Source organism: Hylobates moloch, unplaced genomic scaffold (genome assembly GCF_009828535.3).
Source record: "Hylobates moloch isolate HMO894 unplaced genomic scaffold, HMol_V3 SCAFFOLD_5, whole genome shotgun sequence".
Lineage (NCBI taxonomy): Eukaryota > Metazoa > Chordata > Mammalia > Primates > Hylobatidae > Hylobates > Hylobates moloch.
The window spans coordinates 54,407,540-54,425,398 of record NW_026652280.1 but is presented as its reverse complement, the minus strand read 5'-3'; the positions used below and the strand labels follow the sequence as shown (position 1 = coordinate 54,425,398).

Here is a 17,859-nt window from a genome sequence, read left to right as displayed (position 1 = left end):
GGACTTTTCATTTTTCACCACATCCCTAAAACTATTCATAGGTGAAGACAGTTGAAGGGTGTCCACGTGGCCAAATATAGTCTACTGTCTTGCTTCTGGCACACAGGATGAAGCATTAAGGCACAGGTCTTTGTCCACGTAGCTGCTGAAACTTAAAGACAGGAGGCAGACCCTCCATGAGGTCTGAAGGGGAAGACAGGTGCTACTGTGTAACTTCTAAGGTGCTACAATTGAATCAGCCATAGATGTAGGTCTTCTTTCAGTCTGTGTGTGTTATGGGTAGAGAATGATTCTTTCCTCATAGAACTTTCCTATAGCGAGTATTAAATGGTAAAACACATGTAAATTTGCTTTGATAACCAGAAGATGTGGGGCCAATATATAAGGTTCATATTCTTATAATTATCTATGATATCATAATTATCATAGATATCTGTGCAGGCAATGATTTTATTAAAGGAAGCCCATCTTTTATGGCTAATAGAGGCTTTTATATTGGCTCATGTTTAAACCAGACTCAAGGCCGAGTTACATGGAAGAGCTGGTCTCATCTCTTGTTGCACTCCAATGTTCTATCTATAGATGGTTAACTGCATTCCTACAGACAGCACTCTCATTGAGAATGCTATAAATTTTGTATGACATTTCTGTTGCAACCTTTACCTCACTGATTCTTAAGAAGCTGGGGGCCAACAGCTAAAGTGAAGCTATGCCTCACTTTTGGGTGCTTATATCTTGTAGTAGTTCATAATGGGTGCTCATATCTATTATAGTCCACAACGGAAGGTGAGACAATGGTGCTCATGAGACTCTGCCACCTGGGTGAGCAATGATAGCTGATGATGTAAGTCACAGATATCAGATATGCTCTGAGCAGAAAAAATTCTGAGAACCACCCCTCTACAGACACCTCCATCAAAACTTTTATAACAGAGAGCAATAACTGTTCTTGTTTTTGGTCTTTTTGCCTATGGATCATGGGCTCCCTGAGATATGCTCAGTATATCTTTGTACCCACAATTAATGAAAGTCCCTGGCTTAGATAATAACTAAATGAGTACAAGTTAATAAAAATAAACAAGTTAATGGCATTCACAGCAACCTGGATGGAACCGGAGACCATTATTCTCAGTGAAGTAACTCAGGAATGGAAAACCAAACATCCTATGTTCTCACTCATAAGTGGGCGCTAAGCTATAAGGATGCAAAGGCATAAGAATGATACAGTGGACTCTGGGGACTCAGGGGGTAAGGCTGGGAAGTGGGTGAGGGATAAAAGACTACAAATTGGGTACAATGTATACTGTGTGGGTGATGGGTGCACCCAAATCTCACATATCACCCCTAAAGAACTTACTCATGTAACCAAATACCACCTGTTTCCCCAAAACCTATGGAAATAAAAAATTATAGATAAATAAATAAATAAGTACAGGCTAAAGGAGCAAAGATGGAGAAGTGATGATGGATTGGAAACCATGACATATAAGCAATGTTTGAAGAGACTAGAGGATGTTGATCTTGGAGAAAAACCAAGAGAAGAAGATGTCAGCCACAATAAAATACATGAAGGACTTTATGGTAGAATAAGGACTTTTTTCCATGGGACTAGTGAATGGAAATTTCAGAAACAGACTCAGAGTATCCTGGGATCCCTTCCTGTCCTTTATCTTTCACATCTATTGGGTCATAACTCCTAAATATTTCTAAATTCCATTTATTCTCCATTTCCATTCCCATGGTTTTAGTTCTGATCCACCTCTAAATCTCTTGGGCTAGTTATACTTTCCCGCATGCGGTCTCTCACCCCTTTAATCCTACTCTCCAGCTGGCTCCAGGTCTTTTTTCTTTTTTTTGAGATAGAGTCTCGCTCTGTCACCCAGACTGAAGTACAGTGGTGTGATCACGGCTCACTGCAGCCTCGATCTCCTTGGCTCAAGTGATCCTCCAGCCTCAGCCCCCCGAGTAGCTGGGAAGTGATCCTCCTGCCTTGACCTCCCAAAGTGCTGGGATTACAGGTGTGAGCCATCGCACCTGGCCCTGATCCAGGTCTTGTGTTGCTCCCCTGACTAAAATCTGTTCAAAGCCTCTTCATAGCCCTAAAAATAAAACCCAACTTCCTGGGCTCTGATGAGCGACTGTTTCCCTGAATCTTTTAGAACTCCATGCTTTAGACACACTCTTCCTCTGACTCATATCCTTCTTCCTTGGCCCTCCTGGGACTCTGTACTCATCATTGAAGATTCTGCTCAGAAGTCTCTTTGATAAACCTTCTTTGACCCTCTTAGGCATGTTCATTTAATCACTTCTGGTCATCTTCGAACACCTTGTGACTTAGCAGATTTTAATGATTTATGTTGTTACTATGATTACCTAGAAGAAAAATAACATTCTGTTTATATTTGTACCCCCAGTGAAATATTGAGTGAACAGATGACTGACTCACTGAATGGCTCACTCTTTAAGTAGAACTTTGAAGATTGGGCCAGGCTCTTTTGGGAGGTGGTGAGTCTTTAGGTGTTCAGCTAGTAGTCTGGACTAGACTTTTATCGTTTCTTTCAACTCTTTCCCTCTGCACCTCACTCCCTTAGGGCTTCTCGCTTAGCAGTAGGGTAGGAAGGAGTCAAGGCAGGCATCACGCAGAGGTTGAATCTGAGCTTGCTGTTCAGACAAGCAGACTAGTGAGAAACTCAGAGCTCTCTTTCATAGCCCAGAATCCAGGTTTAAATACTAGAACCCCTCCCCCCCCCATAAGCTAAGACTGTCAATCAGAGTTAAAGAGGATTTCACTTGAGGATTCATGTTGCACAAATAATGAATGACTTCTATGAACAAGAGATTTAAGCAAAGTCCAGTCCTTTCTTATGGAACGGGGGTTGGCAGATCTCTTGATGCTGGCTTAAAATGGTTATTTTTTTACATGAGAGAGCATAAGCACTAACATAGCATTCCACTGCCTACACAGATCTCCCGGAGTATCAATGAGGAATTATCCCAAAAGACCGTTTTTACGAACCCTCACCATGGAATCTTTCTACACATTTTTGAAGCACTAGCCACCTGGAAGATCAGAATATCTTTGTTTAGACATTTATTTAGTGCACTACAAAGGCAATTTAGAAAACTATCCTCTAGGCTGGGAATGGTGGCTCACGCATGTAATCTCAACACTTTGGGAGGCCAAGGTGACTGGATCACTTGAGGTCAGGAGTTTGAGACCAGCCTGGCCAAAATGGCAAAACCCCGTCTCTACTAAAAAAACAAAAATTAACCTGGCTTGGCAGCACACGCTTGTGGTACCAGCCACTCAGGAGGCTGACGTAGGAGAATCGCTTGAATCTAGGAGGCAGAGGTTGCAGCAAGCTGAGATCGTGCCACTGCACTCCAGCCTGGGCAACAAAGCAAGACTCGGTCTCAAAAAAAAAAAAAAAAAAAAAAAAAAAAGAAAAGAAAAGAAAAGAAAAGAAAGCTATCCTCTAGTGATCTCCAAAACTAAATGCCCCTCCCTAAGTGTCTAACCAATTACCAAGGGGTTTTTACTGCCAGAGAAAATTTAACATTTTTTTTAAAGTTTTACACCTGGTACAAACGAGAGGAGACCCTGGAAAATTATGATGTTGTGTTATGGTAAGTGGAAAAACGCCCATTCACAGAAAACTCTCTTGACTACATACATCTTGAAGTTTTGCAGATAGGTCTGAATCTGCTACAGGTTTAATTTCATGAGGAATGAATTTAATCTCTTTTTTCTGCTCTTCAGTGTTGTCTTCTATTTTTGATACTTCACTGGCATTAACGAAAACAATAGAATTACTAGAGATAAAGTTAAAATATAAAAGTTACAGAACTGCTGCTTTTCTACAAGAGTCTTGGGGATGGCCATGATGCGATAGAAGTTACTCTTCCTGATATCTGACCCCAAATACCCCCCAAACACCATAAAATGTATAGATATTTGTCTTAAAACATAAACCCTGTGATCTTTATAAAATAGTTACTGACAAATAGTGAAACAGCTAGGTTTAAGGTTTTAAATGTACATTTTCTAATGGTGCTGATGGCTGTGTTTACTATGTATTTTGGTACATGAAGTACTGTTACTAAGTGTATCGTAATGCTGTCAGTGTGGAGAATGTTGGTCAGCTAAACTTTCAAGTTGCATATAATTTATACTAATATTTTAAGTAATTCACTTGGTCATGTAAATCATGTTACTACAACTCTCTAATAAAAATCTGTGCTTTCAAATTAAAAAATTTATTTCCTACACTGCCTATACACATTTCATCGCAAGCAGGATTTATGAAGTTATGGGGAAGCCTATTCTACCCTGCCCCCTCTCCTATTACCTTCTGGTACTGGGATAATGAGAAGCTTGACAACATGGCTTCAGGTTGGAATTAAAAGCCTCAAGCTCGTCCCACTCTGATTTTATGGGGCCTGGCTACTGAGACTTCACAGGGCCTTGCTGAAACGGCCTGTCTACTTCAACTCCACATGGTCCCAGTCTGGCTAGGTCTTTGGATCAAACTCTTCTCGTGTGAATACAGACAGCGTCTGGGAAACTGCGCTGCGGATGTCTCCACAGAGAATCACAGATGCTGTCAGGACTGAACTTCACACTCAAACATTTGATGCATTTTAAAAAGGGATTCAGCCTCAGACTCAAACAGGCAGATGGATCGTCTAACACTTCAAAGGCTTTAGCATGATTGCTTTTTTTTCTTTTGTCCTATAACCCATTCCTCTTCTCCTCTTTCTCCTCTCCAACACGCCTTTGCACAGTTCTAAAGGAAGCGACAAAGGTTCACCAGTCGTAATATCAAGAACACAACAAAACAAGCACAGATACTTTATCTCCCTCATATAATCCTGAGCATTTCCAGTTCTAATGTCAATGGTTCTAAGAAATCAGGAATAGGGCAAAAGGAGAAGTCACAGAAACAATGACAAGATTAAACAAGCAACAAGGAAGTGTCAAGTTCTGTGTTCTGTGTCCATTCAGATGGTTTACCATCTTCCAAATCTGAACCTACTCTCCCCTAATAGTCAATTCCATTAGTAAAATGAGGGTATCCTGGATGGAAAGAATTGTTGATTTCATTATGGTTCAAGCTATTTGGGGAGAAAAATCCCAAATTCAACATGAACTTTTTCTTAAAAGGCTTCATTCCTACAACTATTAAAGCAATTATTAAATTAGAAACATGCTGTGACCTGAAGCTGCTAATCTCTACACCAGTTCTAAAATTGTTACTGCTGTTTCTCCATTAATTAATTACCAAGGTTTATACAAGTTGGTGAACTGCCATGAAATGTGGACAAAAGGATTTTCCCCAGAGACATCTCAAAATAGGTGAATATCTGAGTTATTCACCTGGCTCTGATGGGATGGTTCTAAGCAACCATCAGGTAGGGGTGAAGGAAAAGAGGCAAAATAGGCAAAAGTGAACTTCAGAAGTTTAATCACTCAATCAACAAATTCTTAATATAAGTTGAGTTACCAACCTCATCCCAAGTGCTCTGGGGGAAGAAATTTTATTAGCCTTCAATACCCTGAAATTTAATAAAATCACCTATAAATAACTCAAATAACCTACCTGTAAATAACTCAAATCAGATGAGCGAGAAGCTAAAAGGTGATAGAATACACTTTTTGATAACTCAGAGAAGGGTGAGCTGAACAAGACCTTAGAAATTGTCTAGTACACATCTTCTCTTTAAAAATAAGATGACTCATGCATTGATGAACACTTAAGTTCTTTCCATATTTTGGCTGTTGTGAATAACGCACAATGAACATGGGAGTGCAGGTATCTTTACGAGGTGGTGATTTCATTTCCTTTGGGTATATGTCCAGAAGAGGGATTGCTGGGTCCTATATTATTCCTATTTTTTATTTCTTTAAGAGCATCCATACTGTTTTCTATAATGGTTGCACCAAGCTACATTCTCACCAACAGACAAGGGTTTCCTTTTCTCCATACCCTCATCAACATTTGTGATATCTTGTCGTTTAGTAATTGCTATCCTACCAGGTGTGAGGTGATATCTCGCAGTGGTTTTGATTTGCATTTCCTTGATTAGTGATGTTGAGCACTCTTTCCTGTAACTGTTGGCCATTTTTATATCATTTTTGGGGAATTTTACTTCAAGTCCTGTCATCTATTCAAGTTCTTTATCCATTTTTTAATTGGGTCATATGTTTTCTTGCTATTGAGTTGTATGAGTTCTTTATTAATCTTGCCTATTGACCCATTCTCTGATATAAAGTTTGCAAATATTTTTTCCCAATCTAGCAATTCCCTTTTCATTTTGTTGATTTTTTCCACAGCAGATTTTTTTCTGCTCTGCAGAAGTTTTTTAGTTTGATGCAGCCCTATTTATTTATATTTGTTTTGGTAGCCTAAGGTTTTTAGTGTGATATCCAAGAAATCATTACCAAAGCCAATGTCAAAGAGCTTCTCTCCGGTGTTTTCTCCTAGGAATTTTATGGTTTTAGGTCTTACATTTAGGTCTTTTATCCATTTTGAGTTTATTTTTGTGTACAGTGTAAGATAAGGGCCCAATTTCATTCTTTTCCAAATGGAAATCTGGTTTTCCCAGTAGCATGTTTGGAAAGGCCTATCCTTTCCTCATTGTGTCTTTTTGGTGTCCTTGTCCAAAATTAGTTGTCCATATATGTTTGGATGTATGAACAAATGGATAAAGAAACTGTGGTATAAATATATACAATAGAATATTACTCAGCCTGAAAAAAAGGAGGCAATCCAGCCATTTGTACAACATGGATGAACCAGGAGGACATTGTGCTAAATGAAATAAGCCAGGCACAAAAAGAAAAATATTGAATATTCCCACTTACATGTGTAATCCTAATAAAAGGTTAAATAAAACATATAGAGAATAAAACAGTGGGAAAGATATTAAGTTTAAAGGACATAAAACAAATACGTAGGAAGAACAAGTCAACAGAGCTCATGTACAACATAAGGACTATAGTTAGTGATAGTGTATTGTACTCAGAATTTTTGCTAAATGAGGAGATTATAGCTGCTCTTGCCACAGAAGGTAGAAATGGGTAACTATGTGAAATGATAGATTTGTTAGGTTTTCCCATTATTGTAACTATTTTACTATCTGTATTTATCTTGTAACATCATGTTCTATACCTTAAATACAGACAATTTTAAAAAATAAGGGGAAATGGACTTGTTTAATGCCACTCAATTAGAATGGCAGAGCCAAACTGAGAGTCCAGTTCCCATCAGCATCCATTTCTATGTTCTTCCCACAGTGCCCTTCCTCTAGGTACTTGCATTCTGTACTGGGGATTTCACTGCATAAAAACCTATACATCAATGTTCTCTATTTCAGAAGAAACATTTTCTCATGCTCATTCATCTGTTCAAAGCAGAAATGCAAAATTCACACGTGCATATATATTTCAATACACTTTAAAAAGTCTAATGAGCAAAGTAGAAAGACTGGACCTGGTGTAATCCATTGAAATCTTGACTTAAATTTTATACATTACCTATATATACAATCCAGGCAAGAGTATTTTCTTCATCTGATGACTGTTGTAATTTGCAAAGGCTACTAGTACCCCATATATATGTAATTGTTTTTCACATATATATGGAAAATGTATATGTTACATTTAAAAATACCTAAGAATGAAAAATATATGTATATTAAACATCACTAAAAAGGTAAATAGCAAATAAAGGGAAATAGTATTCTGAAAGACAAAACATCTCATAATCTTAAAATGTGAAGAGTTCTTAGAAATCAATATGAAGATGGAAAACTAATTTTTAGTGGACATGGGGCATGAATGAGCTCTTGCTAAAATAACAACAAATAGAAATGGCAAAGGTGGCTCATGCCTGTAATCCCAGAACTTTAGGAGGCCAAGGCGGGCAGATCACTTGAGGCCAGGAGTTCGAGACCAGCCTGGCCAACATGGTGAAAACCTGTCTCTACTAAAAACAGAAAAATTAGCTGGGCATGGTGACAGGTGCCTGTAGTCCCAGCTACCCGGGGGCTGAGGTGGGAGAATCGCTTGAACCCAGGAGGTGGAGGTTGCAGTGAACCGAGATTGCACCACTGCCTCCAGCCTAGGCGACAGAGTGAGACTCCATCTCACAAAAATAAAAATAAAAAGAGCAAATAATCAATCTCACTAACAATAAAAAATTGAAAATTAAAATGAGATATTGTTGCTACATATCTGATGGAGGGTTTTAAAATGTAAAATGTCTGTTTAAAAAAGTCTGTGATTTAGTGTGGTCAAGTTTATGAGGAATGGGTATTCACACACAAAGATAGAGATGTGATTCAGTATAACTTCAGTGATCAGAAACGGGAAAGTTCAAATGAGGAGCATTAAGAATGTTCTTTTATTTTCTTACTCGCAGAATTTATCCTAAGGAGATAATCAGAGATAATACTATTAGAAGAACAACACATTGGTAACAATTCAGTGTCCAATGTAGACCGTGCAAAATGTCTAAGTGGATTGCTTAAGGAAAAATGGGCACAAGTGTGGGAGGGACTGTCTTGTAATCATTAAGGCATATAAGGAAGGAGTCCCTGTGTCTCAGAGGTTTAGAACACAGTCTCTGAACCTCCAACTGCTCAGTTCAAATCCTGCCAACTATTAGCTGTGTGGCCTTGGGGAAGCTACTTAACCTTTTTTTTTTTTTTTTTTTGAGATGGAGTCTTGCACTGTCACCCAGGCTGGAGTGCAGTGGTGCTGTCTTGGCTCACTGAAAGCTCTGCCTCCTGGGGTTCTAGTGATTCTCCTGCCTCAGCCTCCAGAGGAGCTGGGATTACAGGCACCTGCCACCATGCTCGGCTAATTTTTTTGTATTTTTAGTAGAGATGGGGTTTCACTATGTTGGCCAGGCTGGTCTTGAACTCCTGACCTCAGGTGATTCACCCACCTCAGCCTCCCAAAGTGCTGGGATTACAGGCATGAGCCAGTGCGCCTGGCCTGCTTAACCTTTTAGTGCTTAGTTTTCTCTAATATAAAATGGGGATAATAGTAGTACCTATCTCACAGAATAGTTGTGGTTTTGTTAAATACTTAATATCTTTGAAGATATTTAATGACAAAGGGATATGTGTATTATGTACTAATTTTGAGGAGGAAAAGCAGAAACCATTTAAAATATTATATTGTATATAGTAAGATCATATATATATTTAAAGTATATATGCATGTGCATGTGTATTTGCATAAATTTTTTAAAAGGCTGAAGAAAGAAAAAACTTGAAAAAATATTCCAAAATGCTACAATGTACAACCTCTAGTTTTATGGTCCTGAGTAATTAATTTTTAAATTAATTTAAATTTTAATTATTCTGCATTTTCCCAATTGGCCATAATCATCAAAAATACATATTCAAAGGAAATACAGGAATAACTTCTCTATATTGTTATTCTCTGATTTTTAGGGAAGAAATCTTCAAAGGAAAAGGAAACACTATTATCCATGAAACCACGAAAGCGTGAAAAGAGACACTCTGTAAAACAGTTGAGGATGCTAAAGAACACAGGGAAGGAAGAAGAAAAGGAAATGAAATGAGGTAAGAAGAGGAAAAAATACCAGCCGGGTGTGGTGGCTCACACCTGTAATCCCAAGCACTTTGGGAGGTCGAGGCAGGTGGATCACTTGAGGCCAGGAGTTCAAGACCAGCCTGGCCAACATGGTGAAACCCCATCTCTACTAAAAATACAAAAAATTAGCCAGTGTGGTGGCACGCACCTATAATCAGAGCTACTCTGGAGGCTGAGGCAGGAGAATCGCTTGAACCCAGAAGGTGGAGGTTGCAGTGAGCCAAGATTACACCACTGCATTCCAGCCTGTGTGACAGAGTGAGACTCCATCTTAAAAAAAAAAAAAAGGTAAAAATATCAAACAAAAAAATGAAAGAAGGAAACATCCAGCAAACATGTAAAGTGTGAGAAGTAAATAAGAATATAAAATCACAGAAGACTGCTTTATCCAAGTCTGCCCATCAGAGTAATTTGCCCGGTCGCCCCCATTCAGAGCCTTCTTTACAGTGAAATGTAAAGTGCTGCAGCTTTAGGATACAGTTACAAGAAAATGGTTAAAGGTAACTGAGAAGCTGATCATTATCAATTAAGTTGTGCTCACTTGGCATGGCAGGGTGTATTCTACAAAGTGAGGTAAACAGTTTCTTCCATGACAATTTTCTCTTTATTTTCTTCACAGTACATTTATTTGCTATGTTGCCCAAAGTTTGGATAACCCCAGCATCCAGGAATATCCTGGGGGCAGGGTAGAAATAAATTGTGATCTAAAGAAAGACATACAGATGTTTAAGTTTTCTGCTATTACTGGCCGAGAAAAGAATCTAAACTGGGGAACATGTAAAAAACAGGAGTGTTGCTTTCTGCAGAGGAGAAACGACTAACATTAACAAAAATAAACCATAGATTTTTTGGGTTGTAAGATTGATGACTAAATAATGATCACATCTGTGGACGATGAGGGAAAGTCCTCCAGCTGGGTACTGATTCAGCGGGTCACTGCAAAATTCAGAGTAGTTTAGTAGTTACACAGTTAATACTCCGGAGAGGAAAGAAGCTGTGAACCTTGATAGGGCTGGACAGAATAAGGGGGACACTTCAATGTGCCAAATTTAGAAATGTCACATCGGGTTCAACAAAGTTACACTCACTAAGAAAGGCTCAGGATATGTGGCTTTGGACAAGCTACTCAGCATCCTTCGGCCTTGTGTTCCCAGTGGAACACCAAGATAATAGTACACACGGTTACGCAGGTGGAGTAAATGAGACAATATGTGTCATGCTAAGCTCAGTGCAAGGTATTCTGCAAATGACAGCTGAAAATAGCCTTAAAAATGCCAAAAGAAAATAATATGTCATTAGTTTGTAATTACATCAGAAAATGCTTAAGGAAATACTCTGGAAGTTCTAGAGATGGGAAGATGAGGGTATGCAAAGGCACCAGACAACTCACCTGCCAGGACACTCTTCTGGTTCAAGGTGGAGTTTTGTTAGGCACAATCTGGATTAGCCATCAGGGGGTTATTTTAGCCACGTGTTTGTTACTATAATATTCGTCTTTACTATCAAGGCAACATTACATGAAAAAGTCATGAAAAGGAAATTGGGTAAACTTTTGCCCATCAGAGGATAGCACATTTTACGAGCAGCCACCAGTGCACTCTGGGAATTTTGCCTGTAGGATGTTGACCTAGGTATGTTCCCCAGTGAACTGATGCTTCTCTGTCCCTCTTGAGGGTGACTGAACGAATGATAAACATGTGGCCAAATTCCACACCACGTGATTAATTTGAAGCAAGTGATTAAAGGGCTCTTTTTAGGAATTTGGTTGCAAGAGCTAAGACTCACTCATGGATTCTTTCATACATGGACACACTGCACTTATGCACACACAGACACACATTACACATATACATACACACACATATCACCACTCATTCAGATGAATTTTTGTTTACTATCTTCGTTGTCAGGTTTAGAAGTAAAAGTTCCACAGATAAGTTCACACATATGTGTTCTCTAGGTTTTGTGTTCTTTACAGCACTTTGTACATTCCCGTGGTGAGAAGAAAAACAAATCAAGGTGAGAACTTTTCCTTTGATATTTCCATTGCTTTTCATGTGAAACAAACAAGCCGTATGCCATAATGGGAATGAGAGATGGCATTTGGGGAGGCTGCCAATTTTTAGGGGGATGTGTGTATGTGTATGTGTGTGTTTTTTCTGTTAAGAGATGCTAGAGTAGATAATTCCAAATAAAATTCAGCAGGTCCTGATGTTAAATTTTGGGCACCAAACTGAATTTAAGGAGAGCAGAAGTACCAGGCCTCCCTGAGGACCCGGTCTGATATCTCCTGAGGCCCCTGGCTCAGCTGTGACAAGCTAATAAGGTGACCCTGAAGCAGATGCAGTTGTTAATACAGATGTGGCATGAGACCTCCTGAGGCAGGTCACAGTCATGATAACTCATGGCAATATGCAATATACTCATTATGAAGGCTTGTGACGGGAGCACCTCAAACCAGAGGCCGCCTAGTGCGTCACGCTCCCTTTGTCTCCTTCTCCCTCAATGCACCTGATGGAAGGCAGGCTCACTAATAATTTTTCTAAAACACACACATACCACACACACAGTGGCTGGGGGCAGTTTTGTTTGGACACATTTCCTTCAACATGAAGGATTTTAAATTGTTCTAAGGCAATTAAGGTTATTTGGGAAGTACATATAGAAAAGCTCACGGAAATCAAGTGTGACAACTGCTGTGGGGGTCCAGAAAAAGAAATGCCACTTTTTATGGACATGATGGAGGGGAATGGTTGTTGGCAGCTACTTTTAAGGTTCATGATGTGTGGTGAAATGGCCAGTATTGTGAATAAAGGCTGATTGTGAGTAAAATGGTGTGTTTCCTCAATTCTTCCCACTAGTCACAGTCTAAAATAATTATTTGGAGAAGACAGATACAAATGACTGGATTTAATTTCACTTAAAACTCTTTTGAAGACAATGAGCTGATTTGAAACTTACAAAATCACAGAATCTTCTGAATGAATGGAGGACTGCATGTACATCACACACTGATGCATTAACTTTTAAAACTGCCTGCTGGTCATCTGAGTTAATGCAAGAAAGAGCTGACTAATGTACAGAGAGTAGGTTAAGCACTAAAATGATGTGATTTGTTCAATATTTTCAGACTAACAGGGCACTGCAATCTTTTTGCTACTAATATTCTGATTTCTAGCCCAGAAGACAGACAAGCAGGTAGACTTCTGAAATTCCCCAACCACTTCATTAACAATGATGGTGGGTTACAACATGATAAGCAGTAGTTCCTGGGCACATGGGAACTACCTTCTGTGGGATTTTCAAACTTCCCAGTCCTCAGGGGAGTGGAGTACAGGATGGAAAATGTAAGAAAATTTAAATCTCCTCTGTGACTCATGTTTTCCCAAGAGAAACTCCATTGCTGGGTCACTCTTAGCTCGCCTGAACCTATTTTCCTTCCTCGGTATGTGGTCACGAAAAGAACAATGACTGTGCTCCAATCTGAAATCACATGTTCAATGTCACAAATAGTCATTTCAATGAAGTTAGAATTGATGGAAAAAAAAGGCCTTAACATTCATACATGGGAATAGCTATCATTCTAAGATACATGCAAATGAAGACTGCAAAAATAGATAAGGTTCAATCAAACTAAAGGTACAAAATAAAGATAAGAATAATAATTGAAGGACATAAAAGCAAGATGAGATTTCAAATGTATTATTATAATGTATGGATATGAAATTCTATAACAGTTTTCAGTGTTTCTAAATAACTAGTGCATCACTACATCTATTTCTGCAACACACAAAATTATCATCTAAGTGTACTCATTCATTCAGTTGATTAATTAATCATCCAACAAACTTCTCTTGCATGCCAATACATTTTTAAATGTTTTCTATAAGACATTAGAGATTGTAAAGCAAGTCCAACAGGGCTTGGCCATCAGACCAGACAGTCTGTTATTTGATGTAAAAATGCAGTGAAAATGACTGCCAGTGATGCTTCAGTGACAAAATTCATATCCAGCTCAGGCATGGATTTGGGGTTGGATGTGGTTCCTGCAAGAATAAATAGCAGTAATTGAAATAAAGTAAAGGGAGTGATCTCCGTGTCTGGAGTATTTTAATCACGAACAAGACACTTACAATTTAAGCATAATTTTTAAGCTGTATCTTACAGGAGGCATTAGGTTGGATTTTTTTTTTTTTTTTTTGTCTGTAGTTAACAAGCCCTGTAGGGTTTAATATGCTAAGACTGGATTCACCTAAGCCTTAAAATATGTTCATTATTTAACTATTAATCTAAGATCAACATAAAATAGCACTTGCATATATTTTTCTCCATTGTTCCATCTGTATTTCGCTCTTTCATTTGCAGAGATGCAGGCAAGCAGAGACTATAATTCAGGATCGCATAGCTAGTTAGTAGCTGAATTCAATCTAGAATACTTGCTTTCTAATCAATGAACCAAGGTTTATATACCTTAGGTCCTACAGCTTTGATTGATTTTAAATTATCAAAGTTAGCATAGTCAATAATATCAGAGGAGAAAACTCAGCATAGTATGAGAAATAAAATGGATCCACATATGTTCTGTGCAATGCAAGTATGACCTGAATCAAACAGTGCAATCTCATCAAGCACACAGATAACTGTCTTCTTCCAATTCATAATAAACTGATGGCAGTATTTTTTATAACAAAGATGGCTCAAAAATTTAAAAGTTGCTGGACACACTAATTAGAATTAAGATTGGCCTGGTTTATATCAAGCCCCTTTTTAGCACTGTGTTATTGGTTTGGTCCGACACCATCCCCTGCAGTGTGTGGAGACAGGCCAGGAGTGTGAGGGCTGCAGAGCAGAGCAGGAAGAAAATCAACTGTGAAATTGGTAATTTTATTGAGTTTCACGGGGGGCTTTGTTGTTAAGACACAATGCAATTGGAACAGAACGCCTGTGGTAACACCATGTACACAGTGCCCATTTCATGGCTAAAGGTAAACTGCCTCTAACCAAAAGTTACACATACACATACATTCCTGCTCAACAACATTTTGCCAAGTGAAAAAAAGAAATGGATCTGATGCAGGATGAATTGTTGTGTTGCAGGTATGGGGGCTTTTTGCCAAAAACACAGGTAGAACAGTGTGTGTGGGATGGTAGGTGTGTGTCTTTCCCTCGTGACATATCAGAAGGTTCCTTTTCGGAACAGGGCCTGCTGGTTTGGGTTTACAGAAAAGCTTTCCTTTCGCTATAAATGATAGGAAGGTCCCAGAAGGAGTATGTGAGAAAGACAGGGGCAGAAGGAGAGGACAGATCGAAATGTAATGCCTGAGCAGCTGAAATCATTTGGTACTCTCAATCCCCCAGGTAAAATAGGAATTAAACATAGCTAACAGGATATTACTCCCAGTTGGAAAAGATCTGCTTGCTAGCAATGTGAAAGTGAAGCTAACAATTGGTATTTGTTCTAGGGTGGTATCCCCCCCACTTCCCTGCCAAATAGCTTGAAGTAGGAATAGTTAAATAAAGTATGCTGGTTAACTGTGTAAATACTCCTGCAGCTTTTGTGCCTTGCAGGGCTGTCCCCGGAGTGGGTTAACTTGCTTTCAGATGGAAGCATGTCTAAAGATGTTCAAGTAGTCATGACAGGGCAGGAGAGCCAACCCCAATAGATGAGGTTAAGTGGTGGCCAAAGATGAAACACCTTCTGCAAGAAGAAAGCCTGTACATGAAACACTTCCTCCCAGGCCAGCACCTGAGTCCAAACAGCAAGCTACCGTTTCAAGAGGTTTCATATTTATCATGCATTTTGACTACATTTTTGCACGGAAAGAAACTAGGAAGATCAAAGTAGTCCTGTGTGTTATTATCAGTTTAATTTAAACTGCATGCGGGTATAGCAATGCTATGCTTTCCTATTTGGGAGCATATCTCAGGAGATTTTTGCCCTCACTCTGGGACTAAGTTGTCACGGTTGGCTTCTCCCCATACAAGGGAAGCATTTGGGTCAGACTATGTGTGAAAAAGGAAGGAAAAGGTGGTTAGAGTGCCAGGAGATCACACTGCTGCCCCTCCCTGGGCACCCCCAGGAGGGGGGCACTCAATTCACTATTCATGCTGAAAGTGACAGAAGATGACCAGCTGGCATTTTTTTACTCTTATTTGTTTTTGTGTAATCAAAATAATAGTTATACCCACTGGCACAGTATAAATGCAATACACCTGGATAGGTCTGCCCCTCCAGAATATAGAGGAAGGGGTATTAATTCATTTTCAATAGAGATAACAATGAACACTGATGTCGTGCTCTTTCCGAGAGATATGACTTTTGTGTTCGTGTGTGGCTAAGTATGTCAGAGCATCTGTACATACCAGTTTCACTTTCAAACATGCATTTTAAACTGAAGCACTCTTTTAACCCCGTATGGTTTTTCAGTTGTACTGTATTCTATGCTTCTTTTCTTTTTCAAAATGCAATTAATATGGTTGTGTGTTAAATGATTCAGTGAAAGTAAATCTTTTATATTCAGGTAAGCAATTCAGCCTTGTAAGGTTTTATGGGAATTAGATTTTTTTGAAGTCTGGGTTGAGCATGCCCATAACTCTGACAGAGCCCTGCAGGCTCTTGTCTTCACCTTCAAATCATAAGACAGAGAAATCAAGCTCCCTCTGTGCTCTCAATTATACCAAAAAACACGGAGCAGAAGTCTTCAGTAATTCAATCCCTGTGGAAGCTTCTTCACACTGTTTGCGCTGTTGGAACTGCTGACAGCAGCAATCCCACCGTCCCCCGGTAGACTGTCAAAGTTCCTCATACAGTGTGAGCGGCTCTGTTCTGTCCCACAGCTCCTTCTCCAGAGACCTCAGAGCACATGCATGACTTTTGATGCTTGCTTGATACAGTGGCCAAGAGGCCAAAAAACATCACAATGAGAGTTCTCATACTCCTACAAGGTGCTTTGTACTCAAAGTAATAAGTTCTGTGGCTACATGTGGGCCTGAGTTGGTGTAATTTAATCACAAGTACAGCTGCATAAACACTGTACTAAGGAATGTCTGCCTGCAATTGGATTCTTTCTTTGAAAACACACTGTAGAAAATTCCTGAGTGCCATTTTCCATATGGTTAATGAGCAAATGTATCATGACCAGCTTTTAAAAGTAATTTGAATTTATGAGTTGCACTGATTCTAGCACATGTGCATAAGAAATCACACATACCCTGGGCTCTTCCTTATCAGGCAATACCATTTCATCATTTTCTGCCAAACAACACCAAAAAGAACCACTCTGTGTGTTTAATTGGCTTACATCATCAGTTACAGCCTACAGCCAATATTTCCAGAAACCACCAACCTCTTCTAGTCTCTCCTCTCAAAAAGTCTGCAAGGTAGGTTAGTCCACATACAACACAAAAGTGCTATCCATTTTTTAAAGTTTTCCTTTATAAATACAGATTTGAAAAAAATCTTTAAAACTCACTTTCTCAACACAAACTCTGCTGTTCCATCACATTCAAGTTTTTCTACTCTTTTTAAAGAAATAAAAGAGAGGGTAGAGATTTTTCTAGAAATCAGACCTGTTGCGATATACTTCATCCTCTACTCTTTGACTGTAGCTCAAGTGGGAAGCATAAACCGAATGAATTGCTATCATGATATTCAAAATTCCAAAGTAGCTGAGTAAATTTGAAATTCACTAGATAAATAGAATTTGCCCCAATGTGTGGGCTGAAGTTAATTGGATTTTTTTAAACAAGATTCTTGTTATCATTTTGCCATAGGATATATTTCTGGTTCTAGATCATTGTGCCTGCACATTAAAAAGATTGCAAATCATTATTTTTAAAGAAGAGATAAAGACACATATGCACACATTACCCACTGATGTAACAGAAATACACTTCACTATATTGTAGACTCTCAATCTTTCTTCTTTCTGTTGTCTGTATACTTTTAATACAAAAATATAATTCAAATCTTTTCCTATGTAGGAACATAGCTGCTTCTGCCTGCAATCCCCTAAATCATGCCACATTCATGTTTCTGTTAAGATGAATTATTATAGAAAACATATAACTAGACAATTGGCAGAATTAGCTTTCTTTTATAAGACAGCGCCACATATTTAAATATTGACGTTAATTTGTTTAGTCCAACTCCATCTATAACTTAATGATTACTGGTGCAGTATTTGATTTAGTTCATACATTAATATTTGTTGAAGATATGGATTAATATT

The 17,859-nt window shown here is 38.8% G+C and overlaps 1 protein-coding gene across 5 annotated transcripts in view; it reads right to left on the bottom strand.

Moving 5' to 3' along the window:
* Positions 1-17,859, bottom strand: part of ZNF521 (zinc finger protein 521) — a 290,644-nt gene that overhangs the window by 87,625 nt on the left and 185,160 nt on the right. The window lies entirely within an intron of this gene.